This window comes from Choloepus didactylus, chromosome X (genome assembly GCF_015220235.1).
Source record: "Choloepus didactylus isolate mChoDid1 chromosome X, mChoDid1.pri, whole genome shotgun sequence".
Classification (NCBI taxonomy): Eukaryota; Metazoa; Chordata; class Mammalia; order Pilosa; family Megalonychidae; genus Choloepus; species Choloepus didactylus.
The window spans coordinates 182,160,328-182,182,294 of NC_051334.1; the positions used below are offsets into that span (position 1 = coordinate 182,160,328).

At 38.0% G+C, this 21,967-nt stretch overlaps 1 pseudogene; it reads right to left on the minus strand.

Moving 5' to 3' along the window:
* Window positions 1-625: 625 nt before the first annotated feature.
* LOC119523097 lies at window positions 626-1,507 on the minus strand (annotated as a pseudogene).
* Window positions 1,508-21,967: the final 20,460 nt, after the last annotated feature.

Consider the following 21,967-nt stretch of genomic DNA (forward strand, 5'->3'; position numbering starts at 1 on the left):
GTCTTGGGCCAACTCAAGGAAACCAACTACAAACCTTCTGATGGGTTTTACTTTGGAGTCAGGGGCCTTGGAAAAAATTTCATTTGTGGGTTTTTTCAGGCATATTTAGCACTCAGTTAATAGGGGGCCTGAATAAAAGTGGAAAAATGTTCAGTGTTCAATTGTGCCCTTCTCTGCTTTCCCTGTATTTGTAGTCTCTACACAGCTCAGTTTCCCCATTTTGACCTCACTTTTAACACTAAATGAATTCACGTATTTATTATTAAATAAGGTTAAGCTTTGGAGGCTCCATTACTCTGCTAAAATTCTCAGTTCTTATTCGTTGACGCATTATTTGTACATATGATTCTTCATTTCTTTTTTTTATTAAAATACTGAGTTTATTTCACATGTATATTTTTTTCTCCCCACATTTCGTTTGTCTGACCACTGTTACTACTATGTCCTATCATAACATTCCATACATACTTAAAACCAAGCAAAGGGTGGTGTTCCATCTTTAAAAACTAAACAGGCATTTTGGACAACACATTCTTGGCAAAGGAACCTAGGTAACATTTATCAGACATGATAGGGAAAATTCTCACTCTGCATTATAAAAAGGGCAACCAGATATCAACTGTCACAGAAATGAAATAAGATGGAAAATTTTAACAAACTGTTTAAACTATTTTCTTAAAGAGACTTCCTCCACTGCCAGAGATCTTGAATAGCCTCCTGGTCAGTCATCCGGAAGCAATTCTTCACATAATTGAGGAATTTGGTTTCCACTTTGGGAAGAGAACCACATTTCTCCATACTTGCTTGAATTTTTGCTTTAATGTCTTCTACAGAACTAGGTCCTTTCCGTGTTGTAGGAGTTTTTTCTTGTTTTGGTGTTGATGGTTTTGAGTCTTTTCCATTCTGGTTTGCTATCTGTGCATTTTTGGCTGGAATATCTCATATAGGTTTCTTCATTGGAGCTTTTTCTTCCATTTCCTCATCATCTTCATCATCATCATCATCATCATCTTCATCTTCATCATCATCATCATCAGCAGCAGCAAGTTTTATTTTTTTCTGTGGAACCTTGCTACCACTTCCAGGGGCAGATCACTTTCGAGATACACTTAAGAGTTTCACATCCTCCTCCTCTTCATCTTCTGACTCTGCATCTTCCTCCACAGCTCCTAAGTGCTGTCCACTAATATGGATAGGCCCTGAACCACTCTTTAACCGTAAGACCACAGGTTGTGGTCTTAAGGGAAACTGTTGGCTCTACAGACATTTTCAAAGTTACCAGTGTTACTTTAATTGGACTGCCTTGATAATTCATTGCCTCTGCTTTAACAATGTGCAGTTCATCCTCTGTACCAGTCCCTGAACTGACCATTCTTAAAGATAGCTGGTGCTCATTTTCATCATTATCCACCTTAAAGTGATAATCTTTGTCAGCCTTTAGTTCACAACCAATAAGATAGTTTTGGGGCCTCAGGGGGCTCATGTCCATGTCCATCAAATCTTCCATGGGGTGGTGGCACACACTTAGGTAGCAGAGAAGGCGGACTGATATAGACAGCCACTGTTCCAGAGAACAGTTGCGCAGGACAGAATCATACCAGGTCTTCATTTCTTTTTTATTTTTTTCAACTCTTTATTTTGAAATCATTTCAAACTTACAAGACATTTGTAAAAATAGTAGAAACTCCATAGAGAGGACTCCAACATACCCTATCCCACCCCAAATACCAAGATCCACAAATTTTAACATTTTGCTACCTTTGCCATATAATTGTAAGATCTGTTTATCGATCTGTCTGTCTGTCTATCCATCCACCCATCCACCCATCCATCCATCCACCCAACCACCCGTCTACCCACCCACCCACCTGTCTATCTGTCTGTCTGTCTGTCTATCTATCTATCTATCTGTCTACTTAAAAGCCAGATATGGGATGTAGGTTTTCTATGATTATTTTCTTTCTATTGCAGTTTCTAAAATTTTGTTTCTTTTGTTGTTGTACTTAGTGAATCTTGTGTGTTTTTTCTCCTTCTCTGGTGTTTTATAGGGTTTTTGGGCCTTTGTAGTTTGTTACATGTTTTTGTTTTTGGTTTATGCTAGGGTGCTTAATTTGGAATTTAGTATATGTAATTTGTGTGCGTTCATTGCCCTTTTTGTGGTCTGATCTTCTGTCTATTGTGTTTTTTGGGTATGGAATTCCTTTTATATTTTTTCCTTCATTTGTTTAATTTTTTGTAATTCTCCATCGTAGTTGTTTTATTCATTTCTGATTTTTGTCTTTTTTGGGAGGGAGTTCTTTAATTTCCTTGGAGATTAATTTCAGTAAAGTATTAACCATGTAATATTTCACCTTTCATTTTACATCAGGAGCCTCTGTGTTACATTGTCAGCAAAGTACCACCTTATTAATTACAGTAAATTTGGTTAATAACATTTAAGCTCTCCTTATGAAAGTGACTCAACTTATTCTTAAAATATGCATATCTTCAATAATCAACTTAATTTATACTTACAGGTAAACATCAGGATCACTCTTCCAGATTTTCGTAAAGGTAATGTGAACATCGTCAATGATGGACTGGTGATAACAGAAGTCAAGAAAATTTCAATATGATTCACTAGCTATAGGGCTTGCTCACATTCTGAGGTAATTAAATGACCAGTTATGCAATCCTTTCTCAATTTTCAGGGAAATCTGGGCAGTGACCACCCTAACTTGTTCATATTGAAAAGGGGTGTTGACATTATGGGGAAGGGGGATACATCTCATTGATGTTCTTGAAGATGCTGTTGCCTCTTGGTTTTGGGACTTATCTGGCATAGGTATACTTGGGAGGATTTAAGTTTCTGAAAAATAAACTTAGTAAGTGAAACTTTTATAGAATCTCAGATATTTTTTAGTATTTTTAGTATTTTTGAGACTACTGTTGATTAGGACTTGGTATACTGTGGCCATTTGGAATTTGTAACTGAGACATTGCATAAGAATAACCTCCAGGATAGCCTCTTTGCTCTATTTTTATCTTTCTTTTCCCCCTTTTGGTGAAGAAGGCATTCTCAATCCCTCGATGCCAGAGCCAGGCTCATTCCTGGAAGTTGTGTCCCACGTCACCAGGGAGACTCACTCCTCTGGGAGGAGTCATGTCCCCCATACAAGGGATGCTAATAAATTTATTTGCAGAGTTGGGCTTAGAGAGAGAAATGCTACCTCTGAGCACAAAAGACATTCTCTGGAGTTGAATCTTAGGCTTAATTATAGGTAGGCTTAGCCTCCCCTTTACAGCCATTAGTTTCATAAGAACAAGCCTCAAGATTGAGGGCTTGACTTGTTAAGTAGGGGGTCCCTAATTTCACACAGCAAATATTCTGTCAAAGATAAACAATCGGTGCCCCACATTATCTTCTCCTGGTTGTACAGTCTTCATCATTTGCAATTTTAAACAGTTACTATAACCCAAAACACCCCAAAGCTCTTATCAGCCCCAAGTTATTCATCCCTGTGGTACTGGTATGGTATTCCTATTAAATATAGTTTATAATATGTAGTAGGAAATTTTTCCCATATTCCACTCTGTTGTTAACTCTTTGTAACAGTGTCATACCTTAGAAGTAGATCATGCAAGCACTTATTTACAACTGTAGTGTGAATTTGTGTTATAATTGCCTTTAAACAACCCCTTTCTATCATGTTCGCTTTCAGTGTGGCACTGATATTTATAATCCCACTTTAAGTTCACCCTCATTAACATGTCTGTACATATTAGGTAATCATTCCACCTCCACTATTTTCTGTCTATCTCTAGGTCCCCTATGTTCTACATTATAATAAACTAATTTTGCATTGTTCAGGGAGTTCATATTAGTGTTAATATTATCTTTCCTTTTGTGTCTGACTTACTTCACTCAGCATTATGTCTTCAGTGTTCATCCATGTTGTCATATGTTTCAGAACCACATTCCTTCTTCTGCTGCACAGGATTCCATCTTACGTATATACCACATTTTGTTTATCCACTCAACATTTTGTTTATCCACTCGTCTGTTGAAGGACACTTGGATTTTTCCCATGTCTTGGCAATTGTGAACAATGCCACTACGAACATTGGTGTGCAAATGTCGGTTCATGGCACTGCTTTCAGATCAGCTGGGTATATACTGAGAAGAGGAATTGCTTGATCATAGGGTAACTCGATATCTAGCTTTTTGAGGATCTGCCAGAGTCCTCCACAGCAGCTGTACCATTATAGATTCCCATCAGCCATGAATAAGAGTTCCAGTTACTCCACATCCTCTCCAGCATTTGTAATTTCCTGTTTGTTTAACGGCAGCCATTCTTATTGGTGTGAGATGATATCTCATTGTGGTTTTAATTTGCATTTCTCTAATAGCTAGTGAAGAAGAACATATTTTCATGTGCTTTTTAACCATTTGTATTTGCTCTTCAGAAAAATGTCTCTTCATATCTTTTGCCCATTTTATAATTATGTTGTTTGATTTTTTGTTGTTGAGTTGTAGGATTTCTTTATGTGTGTTGGATATCAGTCCCTTACCACATATATGGGTTCCAAATATTTTCTCCCATTGAGTTGGCTGCCTCTTCACCTTTTTGACAAAGTCCTTTGAGGTACAGAAACTTTTGATTTTGAGGCGTTCCATTTATCTTTTTTTTTTCTTTTGTTTCTTGTGCTTTGGGTGTAAGGTCTAAGAAGCTGCCTCCGATTGCTAGGTCTTGAAGATGTTTCCCTATAATTTCTTCTAGGAGTTTCATGATACTCTTTCTTATATTGAGGTCTCTGATCCACTTTGAGTTAATTTTTATAGAGTGTGTGAGTTAGGGGTGCTCTTTCATTCTTTTGGATATGGATATCCAGTTCTCCTTGCCCCATTTTTTTGAAAGACAGTTCTGTCCCTGTTCAGTGGATTTGGGGGCCTTATCAAAAATCAGTGGACCTTAGATGTGGGGGTATATTTCTTAACTTTTAATTTGATTCCATTAATCAGTAGGTGTCTCTTTTTCCAGTACCATGCTGTATTGACCACTGTGGCTTTAGAGTAGACTTTAAAGTCAGAAAGTGTAAGTTGTCCCAGTTTGTTCTTTTTTAGAAAGTTTTTTTTTGTCAACTCGAGGCCCCTTTCCCTTTCAAGTAAATATGATAGCTAGATGTTCCACGTTTGCAAAGTAGGTTGTTGGAATTTTCATTGGAATTGCATTGAATCTGTAGATCAGTCTGGGTTGAATTGACGTCTTAATGATGTTTTGCCCTCCTTTCCATGAACATGGAATATCTTTCCACCTATTTAGGTCCTCTTTCACTTCTTTAGTAAAGTTTTGTAACTTTCTGTGTAGAGGTCTTTTACATCCTTGGTTAACCTTTATTCCTAGGTACTTGATTTTTTAGTTGCTATTGTGAATAGAATTTTTTTTCTTCAGGTCATTACCAGTGTATAGGAACATTACTGACTTTTGTGCATTAATCTTGTATACCACCACATTGCTGAATTTGTATATTAGCACAAGTAGCTTTGTTGTCAGTTTTTCAGGATTTTCCATATATAAGATCATATCATCTGTAAATAATGACAGTTTTACTGCTTCTTTTCCAATTTGGATGCTTTTTATTTCTGTCTTGCCTCATTGCTCTGGCTAGAACTTCTAGCACAATGTTGAATAGTAGTGGTGATAGTGGGCATCCTTTTCTCATTCCCGATCATAGGGGGAAGGCTTTCAGTCTCTCCCCATTGAATACTATGCTGGCTGTGTGTTTTTCCTATATGCCCTTTATCATATTGAGGAAGTTTCCTTCAATTCCTACCTTTTGAAGTGTTTTTATCAAAAAATGATGCTGAATTTTGTTGAATGCTTTTTCAGCGTCTATTGAGATGACCACTTGACATTTCCCTTTCTATTTGTTAATGTGTTATATTACATTGATTGACTTTCTCATGTTGAACCACCTTTGCCTGCTTGAAATGAAACACACTTGGTCATGGTTTATGATTCTTTTAATGTGCCTTTGGATTTGACTTGCAAGTATTTTGTTGAGAATTTTTGCATCTGTGTTTATTATGGAGATTGGCCTGTAGTTTTACTTTTTGTTGCTTCCTTATCTGGTTTTGGTATTAGAATAATATTTGCTTCATGAAATGAGTTAGGTAGTGTTCAGGTTTTGGAAGGAGTTTGAGGAGGAATTGTTGTGGGGCTCCCGGGCCCAGGGCCTTCCCTAAGTTCCTTGAAGACTGCACAGAGCCAGGTTTACTTGAACTAGGAGAGTTAATGTTTGACCTGTTCTCCTTGTAAAATCAGGCCTCTGGTGCTAAATGTAATCTATAACTACTCCCTGAGGTACTGCTAACTACAAGATAATCTATGGTCTTCCCCTCCTCCCTGTTGATTACAATCAATCCCTTCCTATGTTGCATGACTCCTGCTCCTGCCTTATGCTTTCATACCCATTGGAACGTTGAGCCCTTATAACCAGCTTATTCATCACCCCCCACCCCAAAGTGCAGAGTATTCTCATGTTGAGCTCTGAACCCACTGCCATTCAGAGTAGCTCCTGAATCCATTCAGAGAAGCTCCTGAATTCAGGGCAACATGACATGATTTCCCACCTTATAGGTAAGCCCCATAATAAAAGCTCATGTCTCAGAACATGCCCAGTGCTTTTTTTAGTCCTTTGGCTACAAAAGTCCTCTTGGGCTGTGACAATTGTATAAGTTCTTTCTCGAAAGTTTGGTAAAATTTCCCTCTGAACCCATCTGGCCCTGGGCTTTTATTTTTAGGAAGATTTTTAATGACTGATTGTACCTCTTTACTTTTGATGGTTTGTTGAGGTCTATTTCTTCTCCTTGAGTCTAGGTTGTTCATGTGTTTCCAGGAAATTATCCATTTTTTCTGTGATTTCTAGTTCATTAGAGTACAGTTGTTCATAGTATCCTCTTTTGATTTTTTTAAAAAATTTCTTCGGGATCCACAGTTATTTCTCCCCTCTCATTCCTGATTTTCTTTATTTGGATTTTCTCTCTTTTTGGCTTTGAAAGTTTAGGTAAGGGTTTGTCAATCTTGTGGATCTTCTCAGAGAATAAACTTTTGGTTTCATTTATTCTCTATTTTTTTTTGTTCTCCAGCACATTTATTTTTGATTTATTTTTTCTTATTTCTTTTCTTCAACTTGTTTTTGGGTTAGTTTGGTGGTCACTCTTTGGCTTGTTTAGTTTTTCAGTTGGGTCTTTGGTTTTAGCTCTTTCTTCCTTTTTCATGTATACATTTAGAGCTATAAATTTCCCCCTCAGCACTGCCTTCACTGTATCCCATAGGTTTTGATATGTTGTGTTGTGATTTTCATTCATCTCTATTTATCTTGCTGTTTCCTCTTTCACCCACTGATTGTTTAGGAGTGTGTTGTTTAACCTCCACATATTTATGAATGTTCTTGTTCTTTGGTGGTTATTGATTTCTAGTTGCATTCCATTATGGTCAGAGAATATGGTTTGAATAATTTCAGTCTTTTTTAGTTTATTGAGACTTTTTTTGTGCCCCAGCATATGATAGATCCTGGAGAATGTTCCATGAATGCTAGAGAACCATGCATATCCTGGTAATTTGGCATGTCACGATCTAAATTTGTCTAATTCATTTATCACATTGTATAGGTTCTCAATTTCCTTACTGGACCTCTCTCTCATTGTTCTCTCTGTGGAAGAGAGTGGTGTATCAAAATCTCCCACTATTATTGTAGAAATATCTATTGCTACCTTCAGTTTTGCCAATATTTGTCTCCTGTACTTTGGAGCTCCTTGATTGGGTGCATACACATTTATGACTGTTATTCCTTCTTAGTGAGTTCTCCCTTTTATTAATATAGTGCCCTTTTTCTCTTGTGACATCTTTGCATTTAAAGTCTATTTTTCTGATGTTACTATAGCTACCCCTGCTTTTTATGGCTGCAGGTTGTATGAAATATTTTTTTTCAATCCTTTCACTTTCAATCTCCTTGTGTTGCTGAGTATAAGGTGAGTCTCTTCTAAGTGGCATTTTGATGGATCATACCTGTTAATCCATTCTACCAGTTTGCATGTTTTAATTGGGGAGTTTAATCCATTCACAGTTATGGCTGTGAAGGCAGTTCTTGAACCAACCAACTTATCCTTTGGTTCTTATACATCAAATCTGTTTTCCTTTAAATTCCACTTACTAATGCTCTTCAATTCTGTGCCCTTTTCCAGAACGCTCCTTCCATTTTTCTCAGCCATTAGAACTCCCTTTAGTATTTCTTGCAGGGCAGTCTCTTGTTAACAAATTCTCTCCGAATTTGTTTTTCTGTGAAAATTTTAAAATCTCCATCAATTTTGAAGGAGAGCTTTTCTGGATATGGAATTCTTGGCTGGCATTGAGTTTTTCCTTCAGAATCTTAAATATATCATACCACTGCCTTCTCACCTACATGGTGCCATGTTAGTCTTATGTGGTTTCCCTTGTATGTGCTGAAGCACTTCTCTCTTGCTGCTTTCAGGACTTTCTCCTTTTCTTCAGCATTTGACAATCTAATTAGTGTATGTCTTTGGAGTTGGTCTATTTGTATTTATTTGGAGTCTGTTGGGGTTCTTTGATTTGCATATTTATGTCTTTCATAAGGTTTGGGATGTTTTGCCTAACTGTGTTCTCAAGTAGTCTTCCTTGCCCTTTACTCTTCTTCTTCTGGGAAACTAATGATTCTTTTATTTGTGCTTTTCCTGTTGTCATGATTTTGTCCATCATTTCCCTGAGATCCATTTCAAATTTTTCAACTTTTTGACAATTTGTTCTTTTGTGTTTTTGCTTTCTATTGATCTCTCCTCTTGTTTGCTTATTCTTTTTCTTCTTCAAATCCACTCTTGTGTGTTTCTAGTAATTTTTTAATTTGATCTACCATATCTTTTATTTCCATAAGATCTGCTATTTTCTATTTACTCTTTGAAACTCTTCATTATGCTCTTCTAGAGTCTTCTTGAAGTCCTTTATGTCTTTAGCCAACCCATTGAAATTGCTTTTCAGATTTATATGTGCGTCTTTCATTAATTGCTTCAAGTTGTGTGTCTCGTCCAGCTTTTTAATTTCATCCTTTGACTTGTCAATATCTTCTTGGGTCTTCCTGTGCTTTGTGATTTTCTGTTAGCCTTGGGGCATTTGCTTATATTGATAAGGATTTTTTGGGGGAAATTCAGGATTATGTGAACATTTATATAGATTTTGGCAGAGCCACATGCTTGCTGTAGTGAACTTTCCCTGTCTTCCCCACAGATGGCACGCTTGAGCCACCTCTTACTCTCAAACCAGCTTTTCTCCAAGTATACCTGCATGTTGAACGGTGTTCAAACTTGGTGGAAATCCAATCAGTGCACCGGTTCTCCCTGTGCACTGGGGACTACAATCCCTGGGTGTAGGGGCTGGGCCCTGTGCAGTTCAGCAGGGAGGCTGCTTAAGGGCACAACAGGTCTGGTGATAACTGAGCATTTAAGTGGATTATTCTCATGCTATGGGGGTTGTGCTTCTCATCCTCCAGCTCAAATGTGCCCCTTCCCTGCCTGCTGTGTGTCTGCAAGTCTCTGGGGTCAGGGAGGGTCTCCTTGTGCTTCTGTCTCATGCCCTCACCTGTCTCCACCTCTCATCCATGCACACCACAGGCTTCAGTGGAGGAAGAGTATATGCAGTCAATACAGGTCCGCCATTTCCCAAGTTCGGTCACAGGATCTCTCAGCCGTGGGACTCAGGAGGATTATCTCCCTAGCTAATTGTTGAGATGGGTGCATGGCAGTGGAGAACTGCTCCTGCCACTGACAGCCCCAGGCGGTGGTCCTGGCTGCAGAAACTTGCTCCATCCTTTCAGATGCAGTTTCTCCACTTTTTCATCCAAGTCCCCACCACAAATTGTAGAGATCCCTCACAGGTTGCCCAATACCCTGGAACTGCTGTCTTGGGCATTTTCTGACCTTTCTTTCATTTCTTTCATGGGGTAGAAGTTTGCTCTGCCTCACCTATTCCACCATCTTCCCAGAAAGTTGAGGAATTCTTGAATAGCAAATCAGTATGTCACAAGGGAATTTCAGCCTATATTTGTCCAAGCTATTTATTTATTGCTTGTCAGCTTCAAATTCACTCTTTTTGGCATTCTCAGTGATAATAGGGATGGGCCCTTTAAGTATTTTTCTTTTTCTGTATGGTAGATGTTAAGTTTGGTCAGTAGAAGGCAGTAGATGGCACTAGGAATTGTAAGAATGGGATTTGTTTCCTTATTTCTGCATGTTCTCTCTGCAGGATTCTGGAGTATATGCTGCTTCCCAGCAGGTGATTCATGTAACACGAGCACTCTTGAGGAGTCACTACTGCAGAGCAGGCACCTTCCCCAAGGCCTGGGTTTGACAGCTCCCTGTGGCCTGCAATACTCAACATCCAGCAGCTTACCAAAGTACCCTCCTTGGGTGGGTTTGTTGTACATGAATCCACTGATAACTCAGTCCTTGTGAACATCTTTCCCTGGCACCATGGAGGGCCTATTTCTAGCAAGTTCTGGATTGGAAATGTCAAGCAATTTCCACCAAATACCCTCTACATCAACATCCATGCCACTTTTTGTACTACAGTAGTGCATTTTCTGGAGTTCTGGATCTCCTCCTCGGTGGTTGTCGATCTTTCTTGTGCTCTCCATTTCACCTGTATCAATAGCAACTATAACACTTTGCAGAATATTTTCACTTCTATGAAAAAATTATTGTATTCATTATTCAGAAATTCAGTTTCATGCTCTCTACATTTTAACAAGAAATCTCCCTTCATTCCAGGACCCTCTGTCTTTACTCCTCATGTTTTCTCTGCTTATTTTCAGGTTCTGGATTTAAAGTAGGCAATTCCCATAGGGAAGATGGAGTTGTCTTGACAGAAAGCTGTGATATGTGATTCATGTTAAGCTTTCTATTTACAGGTGACTTTTGGAGAATGCAACCCATTTATTCATGTTTCAACCAAATTAATTTGCAGCTCAGAAGGATAATGCAAACAAGAATTCTAAATCCCATAAAAAGAGTGAAAGGGAGGGAGAATTATTTTTTATTAGACCTGACATCTGTCCCATTAGACTTGCAGCAAGTGAGGGGATATGCACTCATCAGTGTTGTAAGAGGAAGGCAAGTAATGTGGGTGTTTTCTGGATCATGATCATATACTGGTGGCCCCTCACGGAGTGAGAGCTGTTAGTTATTGTTGAAATGGCATCACTTTAGGGCATCACTTATTTTTATAATTGTTGTTCATTTATTTTTTGTTAGATATGAATGATGGAAAGGTGAGAAAGAACCACAGTGCAGAATTCTTCATAAAGGGCTTGGAATAGCCTTGGTCTTATGAATGAGTCCTGGGTATTAGCTGTGCCTCTGTGAGTAGGGTAATGCTCATTAAGCACAAGTCTAGGTAGCCTTATTGTGAAGTATGGAAAACAGGCTCAGAGCTGCAATCCCTTGACCTCTGGGATTCAGGTCATTATCTCAAGAACCTCTTTAGTGGCCAGATTTAGCAACTGAGCACTTTGTGTTTCTTGAGTTTGGAATGTTTAAATATGTAGTGTGTTTCTTTGTTGCTGTTCCTGTTTTTATCATTTTCTTTATCTTCCTTTTTTTGTGGTTTGGTGGGGTGGCTGATGTTTGGGAATTTTGTTTTATGTGTTTTTCAATTTATGAGAGATTTATCAATTTTGAGTTTGTTTTTGTAACTTGTGGGGGATCATCTGATTTTATGTGGTCTGATTCTGTCTATGAATATATGTGATTTTCTTGTACTTTTCCATGCTATTTTTGTGACCATTCGCAGGATAAATGAGTCAGATGATTACATTTCCCGACTGTACAAGACTGATCGCACTTATTTCCAGGTCAAGAACATATGCTAGTGGCCCCTGTTGACTTGAGGGTATGGTTCAGGTGGGGCTGCCAACTTTAGCCATGCTGTGTGCAGAGCCACGCTCCAAAAGAGGCCATTCGTGGCATTTAATATATGCATGACACTTTTTGGAATGAAATAATGCACAACACATACAACTTCTGTGGTGATCCTGGGGGTGGGTATTGTCACCTGCCAACAGGAAATATTGGAAGCATTTCTGGAACTGGAGAGTTATGTTCTTGGTGTTGGACCAACTTAGGGGAACCACATACAGACTACCTATGGGTTAAACTGTGGAATGAAGGGTTCTGGAAAAATTTTCAGTTTTAGGTTCTGCAGGGATTTTTAGCACTCAGAAGGGGTCCTGAATAAAAGTCAAAAAATGTTCAGAGTGGTCATTGTAACCTTCTCTGCTTTCCCTGCATTTATAATCTCTACACAGCCCTATTTCCCATTTTTTGAACATACATTTACTCTTAAATAAACTTACATATTACATATTAATGTACTGAGACTCCATTACTCTGTTACAATTTTCACTTCTCATTCATTGACTTATTATTTGTGCGTATGTTTTTCATTTACTTTTAAGTGTTTTTAACTCTTTATTTTGAAATAGTTTCAAATGTATAGGTCAGTTGCAAAAATAATACAAACTCCACACAGAGAACTCTAACATACCGTACCCCACCTCAAATACCAAGATCCACCAATTTTAGCATTTTGCAAACTTGCCATATCATTCCAAGTCTGTCTGTCTACATATCCATCTGCTTTAAAGCAAGATTTGAGATGGAGGTTTTTTAATGATTATTTTCTTTTCATTGCAATTTTTTAAAATGTGGTTTGTTTCTTTTATGTTGTTGCACTTGGTGATGGTAGTGTATTTTTTGTCCCTCCTCTGTTGTTTTATAGGATTTTTGTTCTTTGGCATTTTACTATAATTTTTTGTTTTTTATTTTTTGCTAGGTTGCTTAATTTGGAATTTGTATGTGTAACTTGTGCAGGTTTATTGCCTTTTTTGTGGTCTGACTTTCTATTAGTACATGTGTTTTATTGATGTTGTATTCCTTTTACTTTTCTTCCTTGGTTTGTGTAATTTTTTATAATTCTGCATTGCAGTTTTTTATTAGTTTGTATTATGTGTCTTCTTTTGCAGAGTTTCTTTAATTTTTCTTGCAGATTAATGTCACAATAGTATTAAACCCATAGTATTTCAGCTTTCTTTTTACACCAGGACACTTTGCTACATTGTGAGAAAAGTACCACCTTATTAATTACAGTAAGTTATGATAACATTTAAGATCTGTTTAAGAAAATGAACCACGTTACTCTTTGAATCTCTGCATCTCTTGAATAATCAACTTCATTTATATTTAGAGGCAAGCATCACAATGTTGAATAACAATGGTGACAGTGGGCATACTTGTCTTATTCCTGATCTTAGAGGGAAAACTTTCATCTTTCCCCATTGAGTATGATGTTAGCTGTGGGTTTTCATATATTCCCTTTATCATGTTGAGGAACTTCTTTTCTATTCTTATGCTTTGTAGGGTTTTCATCAAGCAACATTGCTGAATTTTGTCAAATGACTTTTCTGCATCAATGAAGATGATCGTGATGTTTTTCCCTTTTGATTTATTGATGTGGTGTATTATATTTATTTTCTTGTGTTGAACCATCCTTGCATATCTGGAATAAATCCCACTTGGTCATGGTGTACAATTCTTTTAATATGTTCCTGGTTTTGAATTGCGATTATTTCCTTGCTGAATTTTGCATCAATATTCATTAAATAGATTAGTCTGTAATTTTCTTTTCTTGCAGTATCTTTGTCTGACTTTGATATTAAGGTGATGTTGGCTTCATAGAATGGGTTAGGTGGCTTTCCCTCCTCTTCAATTTTTTGAAGAGTTTGAGCAGGATTGGTAGTAATTGTTTCTTGAATGCTTGGACTAATTTACATGTGAAGCCATCTGGTCCTGGACTTTTGTTTTTTGTGAGCTTTTTGATGACTGCCTCAGTCTCTTTACATGTGATTGTTTTATTAAGGTGTCTATAGTTTTTTTATTTTCAGTCAGTATTGGTTTTTATGCTTTTCTAAGAAATTGTCCATTTCATCTACGTTGTTTGGTTTATTAGCTTATAGTTGTTCATAGTAGGTTCTCATAATCTCTTTTATTTCTGCAGGGTCAGTAGTTATGTCCCCTCTCCCATTTCTGATTATATTTATTTGCATCCACTTTTTTATTGTGATTGTTCACATACCATACAATTATCCAAAGATCCAAAGTGTGCAATCAGTTGCCCCCAGTACCATCATACAGCTGTGCATCCATCACCACAATCAATTTTTGTTCAATATTTAAAACATTTTCATTACTCCAGAAAAGAAATTAAGAAGAAAAAAAAGAAAAAAAATGAAAAGGAAACTCAAATCTTCCCATATCCCTAACTAAACCCTGCCCATTGTTGACTCATAGTATTGGTACAGTACATTTGTTACATTTGGTATAGTTATATTTGTTACATTGGTATAGTACATTTGTTATGAGAGAATGTTATAATACTACTAACTGTGGTATATGGTTTGCAATAGGTATATATTTTTTCCCTATATGCCCCTCTGTTATTAACTTCTAGTTGTAGTGTCATATATTTGTTCTGGTTCATGAAAGAGATTTCTAATATTTGTACAGTTAATCTCGGACATTGCCCACCACAAGGTTTACTGTTTATACATTCCCATCTTTTAACCTCCAACTTTCCTTCTGGTGACATACATGACTCTGAGCTTCCACTTTCCACCACATTCAAGCATCATTCAGCACTGTTAGTTATTCTTACAACGTGCTACCATCACCTCTGTTCATTTCCAAACCTTTAAGTTCATGCTAGTTGAACATTCTGCTCATATTAAGCAACCACTCCTCATTATTTAGCCTCATTCTGTGTCTTGGTAACTTATATTTCATGTCTATGAGTTTACATATTATAATTAATTCCTATCAGTGAGACCCTCCATTATTTGTCCTTATGTGTCTGCCTTATTTCACTCAGTATATTGCCCTCAAGATTTCATCATCAACCCATTTTTTTAAAGATCGTTTTGTTCACATGCCATACATTCCATCCCAAGTAAATAATCAATGGATCCCTGTATAGTCACATATTTATGTGTTAACCACCCTCACCACTGTCTATACAAGGACATCTACATTTCTTCCATAAAGCAGGAGGAAGAGTCAAAGAAGGTAGAGAGGCAAAAGAAAAAGAAAAAAGAAAGAGGGAAAAAAAAACCATGACAGTTAGGAAGCAGCAAAAGGAAAGATAACCTTAGATCAAGGTAGAATAAAGAGTCAGACAACACCACCAATGCCAAGAGTCTCAAACCCCTCCCCTATGCTCCCCTCTTATCTGCATTTACCTTGGTATATTGCCTTTGTTATATTAAAGGAAACATAATACAATGATTCTGTTAATTGTAGTCTCTAGTTTATGTTGATTGTATTTTTCCCCCAATACCTCCCTATTTTTTATTTTTAACACCTTGCAAGGTTGACATTTGTTTGTTATCCCTCTTAAAAAAACATATTTGTTTATTTTATCACAATTGTTGAACACTCTAGGTTTCACTGAGTTATACAGTCCCAGTCTTTATCTTTCCTCTTTTCTTCTGGTGTCCCACATGCTCCTAACCTTACTCTTTCAACCATATTCATAGTTATCTTTGTTCAGTGTACGTACATTGCTGTGCTACCATCACCCAAAATTGTGTTCCAAACCTCACTCTTGTCTTTTCCTATCAGTCTGTAGTGCTCCCTTTAGTATTTCCTGTAGGGCAGGTAACTTGTTCACAATCTCTGTCATCGTCTGTTTGTCCGAGAATATTTTGAACTCTCCCTCATATTTGAAGGACAGTTTTGCAGGATATAGGATTCTTGGTTGGTGGTTTTTCTTTCAGTATCTTAAATATATCACACCAATTCCTTCTGCTGAGAAATCCACACATAGTCTTATTAAGCTTCCTTTGTATGTGATGGATCACTTTTCTCTTGCTGCTTTCAGGGTTCTCTTTTTATCTTTGACGTTTGATAATCTGATTATTAAGTGTCTCAGTGTAGGCCTATTCAGATCTATTCTGTTTAGAGTATGCTGCGCTTCTTGGATCTGTAACTTTATGTCTTTCATAAGAGATGGGAAATTTCCATTGGTTATTCCCTCCATTATTGCTTCTGTCCTTTTTCCGTTCTCTTCTCCTTCTGGGACACCAATGATACATACATTCTTGTATTTCATTTTGTCCTTAAGTTCCCAGAGATGTTGCTCATATTTTTCCATACTTTTCTCTATCTGTTCTTTTGTATGTAGGCTTTCAGGTGTTTTGTTCTCCAGTTCCTGGCTGTTTTCTTCTGCCTCTTGAGATCTGCTGTTGTATGTTTCCATTGTGTCTTTTGTCTCTTGTGTTGTGCCTTTAATTTCCATAGATTCTACCAGTTGTTTTTTCAAACTTTCCATTTCTGCCTTATGTGCGCCCAGTGTTTCCTTCATAGCCTTTATCTCTCTTGCCATTCCCTAAACTTTTTGAATTGATTTATCATTAGTTGTTTAAATTCCTGTATCTCAGTTGAAGTGTAAGTTTGCTCCTTTGACTGGGCCATAACTTCGTTTTTCCTAGTGTAGGGTGTAGTTTTCTGTTGTCTAGGCATCTGACCCCCTTGGCCACCCCAATCAGGTTTTCCCAGATGAGAACAGGCTCAGTTCCCAGAAGGAGGAAATATTCAGTACCCGGTTTCCCTGATGGTGTGTCTTAGAGGATTGACACATCCTGTGCTTTTCTGCCCAGCAGGTGGTGCCTGTCAGCCTGTCACTACAGATTGGTGTAAGGAGGTGTGGCCCAGGGCTCTTTTCCCTCAGGCTCTAGGGTCTTGTTCTGAATGGAAGGCAGGTAGTAGAGCTGGGCCCCATCTCTTTCCTCTTGGGAAACTATGCCCCCTAGAGAGAGGTTATTTGCATAAAAATTGATTCTTTGTTTCTCTGACTCTGCTACCTCGACCCTTGTCTGGGTCAGAGTGCTGTGAGTTTAAAATGGCTGAGGCTTTCTCTGCTGCAGAGCATTGCAAGGTGAAAATGCTTGAGGCTTTCTCCACTGAGCCGCCCAGGTTGAGAGAGAGAGAAAAGGACGGAAAGCCCCCAGATTCACCCCTCAGCCAGGGATAGCACCCGATCCTTTGGGCTCCCTGTCCCGAGACAAATATTTCCCCTGACTCTCCAAGGTCAGTTGTCACCAAAAGCCTCTGTCTGCTTGTTAAGTTGGGCTGAGGTATATTTGCTTGTTCAGAGAATGCTGCTCTCTAGCTCCACGATGCTTCTGTGACGGGGGGGCTTTCTGCATGGGTCCACAGTTTTTACTTACAGATTTTATGCTGCAATCTTGGGCATTCCTCCCAATTCAGGTTGGTGTATGATGAGTGGACAGTCACATTTGTCTCCCTGCAGTTATTCCAGGTTTACCAGTTGTTTCTGTTTATTAGTTGCTCCCAGGGGGACTAAGTAGCTTCCACTCCTCTCTATGCCACCATCTTAGCTCCTGCATCCACTTTTTTTTTGTCAGCCTGGCTAAGAGCCCATCGATTTTATTTATTTTCTCAGGGAACCAATGTCTGGTTTTGTTGATTCTCTATTGTTTTCATGTTCTTAGTTTCATTTATTTCTGCTCTTATCTTCGTTATTTATTTTGTTCTGTTTGCTTTGGGGGTTACTTTACTGTTCTTTCTCAAGTTATTCCAGGTGAACAGTTAATTCCTCGATTTTTGCTTTTTCTTCTTTTTTAGTATAGGTATTTAGGATACTATTTAGGGCAATAAATTTCCCTCTCAGCACTGCCTTTGCTGCATCCCATAAGTTTATTTTTTTTTAAGAGATAAACTTTGTTTTCTTTTTTTGAATTTTAAATTCAGTTTTATTGAGATATATTCATACACCATACAGTCATCCATGGTGTACAATCAACCGTGTTCACAGTACTATCATATAGTTGTGCATTCATCAACCCAATCTATTTTTTAACATTTTCCTTATACCAGAAAGAATCAGGATATGAATAAAAAATAAAAATAAAAAAGAACACCCATAACATCCCCCCATCACACCCTATTTTTCATTTAGTTTTTGTCCTGATTTATCTACTCATCCCTCCATACACTGGATAAAGGGAGTGTGATCCACAAGGTTTTCACAATCACACAGTCACCCCTTGTAATCTACATTATTATACAGTCATCTTCAAGAGTCAAGGCTACTGGGTTGGAGTTTGGTAGTTTCAGTATTTACTTCTAGCTATTCTAATACAATAAAACCTAAAAAGTATTATATATATAGTGCGTAAGAATGTCCACCAGAGTGACCTCTTGACTCCATTTGAAATCTCTCAGCCACTGAAGTTTTTTTTGTTTCATTTCGCATCCCCCTTTCGTCAAGAAGATGTTCTCAATCCCACAATGCCAGGTCTATATTCACCCCTGGGAGTCATATCCTGCATTGCCAGGGAGATTTATACCCCTGGGAGTCAGGTCCCACGTAGGGGGAAGGGCAGTGAATTCACCTGCCAAGGTGGCTTAGTTAGAGAGAGAGGGCCACATCTGAGCAACAAAGAGGCACTCCAGGGGGAGACTCTTAGGCACAATTATAAGCAGGTTTAGCCTCTCTTTTGCAGTAACAAGCATCACAGGGCAAGCCCCAAGACAGAGGGCTCAGCATGTCAAGCCATCAGCCCCCAGTGTTTGTGAGAACATCAGCAATAATCCATGTGAGGAAGTCCAGCACCTCCACATACTCCCCCATCTCTTCAGGGGGGCCCTGAATGTATATTTTTATTCTCCGGTCAAATTACTTTGGGATGTGTTGCTATTTCACTCTAACCTATACAGACCTACCATGTCTCACTTCCTATTCAAACTTCCATGTAATTGTGGTGGTTGAACAAACTGACAGTAGAAGTTATATTGTTTAGAAAATGTAAATCCTACACCAAATAAACATTTCTTCTGTTGGTCTCACGTGGAAGTTGATGTTTTAACACAAGTCAGTTTCAAACTTTGCCCTTTGGCCTGATTTTCCCTAGTCTAAGATCTGCTTCATTCATATCTGCAATTGAAGTCTGGGCTCTTTTTCAGCTTTTTTTTTAAACAGTTGCTGTATTCATTAATACTGACATTCATATCTGCCGAGCTCTATCTCTGAGTTTCACATGTCACACAGATACCCAATGTTCCAGAGACCAATCAGCTTATACACCAAGGGATCAACATCTCAGAGTTTGGAGATAACCATTACAATTCAGGAATAGACTTGACTGCTGTAAGAGCTTACAGTCTAGGGACCATTACAATAATCATTTCCCTGTTAGGCTGTGCTCTAAGATTCCATTCTGAGTTTGCACATTGTATTTAGTCCGTATCGGTGAGGCATTATAGTGTTTGCCTTTGCTTCTGGTGTACTTCACTCAAAATGCTGTCCACAGGATCCATTCACCTCCTTCTGTCTCACAACTTCATTCCTTCTCATAGTTGCTCCATATTCCATTCCATTCTGTTACTCAGTCAGTGTACCCTTAGGCCACCTCCACCCACCGCAAATCATGAATACTGCCTCCATAAACACCAGTGTGCAAATGTCCATTCATTTCTCTGGTCTTAGATCTTCCAAGTACATCCCCATAATGAGGTTTCAGGACCTCATGGCCCCCACATACTTAGTTTCTTGTGGAACCACCACACTGACCTCCAGAAAGGCTAAACCATTCTGCCTCCTCCTCAACAGTAAATAGGTACATCCCTCTCTCCATGTTTTCTCCAGCACTTTTACCCCATTTATATTTTTTCCTACAATTTTATAGAGAAATAGTCATGTAACATACAATTATCCACAGTGTACAATCACTTGTTCATGGTATCATCGTACTGTTGTACATCTATCACCACAGTCAGCACTTGAGCATATTAATTACTATGAAAAACGTTTTTTTTTGGTGAATAACAAAAGAGATTTTAAAAAGAAAAATACAGTATCATGCAATACAATGTATTAGTAAGGACAGAAAACAACACCACGACCAAGAATCCCATAACCCTCCCTTATATCCCCCTCTCATACACAATTAACTTTGGTATATTGCCTTTGTTACATTTAATGGAAGCATATTACAATGTTACTGTTGACCATAAACTCCAGTTTGCTTTGATTATGTTTTTTTTTCCAAATACCATCCCTTTTTCAACACTTTGCATGGCTGCCATTCATTTGTTCTCCCACATGTGAGAACATTTTTATATTTGTACATTTAGTAACAGTCATTGGCCACTCCAGTTTTTGCCAAGTTATACAGTCCAAGTCTTCATCATCTACCTTTACCTCTAGTGTCATACATTGCCCTATCCCACCTCTTTCAGTGTGCTTACAATATTGTGCTACCGTCACACAGTATTACGTTATCTATTTGTGGATCTATACAGTCTATCCTGCTGAACATTCTGTAGTCTTTCAGCATCAAATGCTTGATCTCTACCCTTTTTCTATCTCCTGGTAGCCTGTGTTATCAGGTTTTAACTCTCAAAGTTTGCTCATTAGTGTTAGTTCATATTAGAGAGACCATAAAGTATTTGTCCTTCTGTTTCTGGCTAACTTCACTCAACATAATGTCTTCAAGGTTCATCCCTGTTATTATATGTTCCATGTCTTTGTTCTCTCTTACAGCTGCATAATATTCCATCATGTATATATACCACAGTTTGTTTATCCACTTGTCCGTTGATGGACATTTGGGCTGTTTCCATCTCTTGGCAATTGCAAATAATGCCACAATAAACATTGCTTTACAAATATCCGTTTGTGTCTTAACTTTCAGTTCCTTTGGGTATGAAAGCAATGGAATAGCTGGGTCATACAGCAGATCTATACTTAACTTCCTGAGAAACCTCCACACTGTCTTCCAGAGTGGTTGCACCATTCTACATTCTCACCAGCAATGAATAAGTGTGCCTCTTTCTCCACATCCTCTCCAGCATTTGTAATTTTCTGCTTTTTGGGTAATGACCATACTGGTAGGTGTGAGATGGTATCTCATTGTGGTTTTGATTTGCATGTCCCTAATAGACAGTGAAGTTCAGCATTTTTCATATGTCTTTGAGCCATATGTAGTTCATCTTCAGAAGAGTGTCTGTCCATGTCTTTTGCCTATTTTTTAATTGGGTTGTTTGTCTTTCTGTTGTTGAGTTGTAGAATTGGTTTATATATTTGGGATATTAAATCCTTATCTGATATGTGGTTTCCAAATATTGTCTCCCATTGTGTAGGTTGCCCTTTTACTTTTTTAACAAAATCCTTTGATGTACCAAAGTGTTTGATTTCGAGGAAATCCCATTTGTCAATTTGTTCTTTGGTTGCTCGCGCTTTGGGTGTAAGGTCTAGGAAAGCACCTTCTATCACAAGATCTTTAAGATGGTGCCCTACATTTTCTTCTAACAGTCTTATGGTCTTAGCACTTATGTTTAGGTCTTTGATCCACTTAGAGTTAATTTTTGTATAAGGTGTGAGGTAGGAGTCCTCCTTCATTTTTTGGAAATGGATATCCAGTTCTCCAAACACCATTTGTTGAAGAGGCTGCTCTGTCCCGGTTGATTTGGCTTGACTGCCTTATCAAAGATGAATTGCCCGTAAATGCCAGAGTCTATTTCTGAACACTCAATTTGATTCCATTGGTTGGTATCTCTGTCCTTATACCTGTACCATGCTGTTTTGAGAACTGTAGCTTTTTAATATGCTTCAAAGTCAGGTAGTATGAGACCTCCCACTTCGTTCCTCTTTCTCAAAACATTTTTGACTATTCAGGGCACCTTGCTCTTCCAAATAAATTTTGTTATTGGTTTTTCTATTTCTGCAAAGAAAGTTGTTGGGATTTTAATTGCTATTGCATTGAATCTATGAATCAGTTTAGGTAGAGTTGACATCTTAATTATACTTAGTCTTCCTATCCATGAACATGGTACATTCTTCCA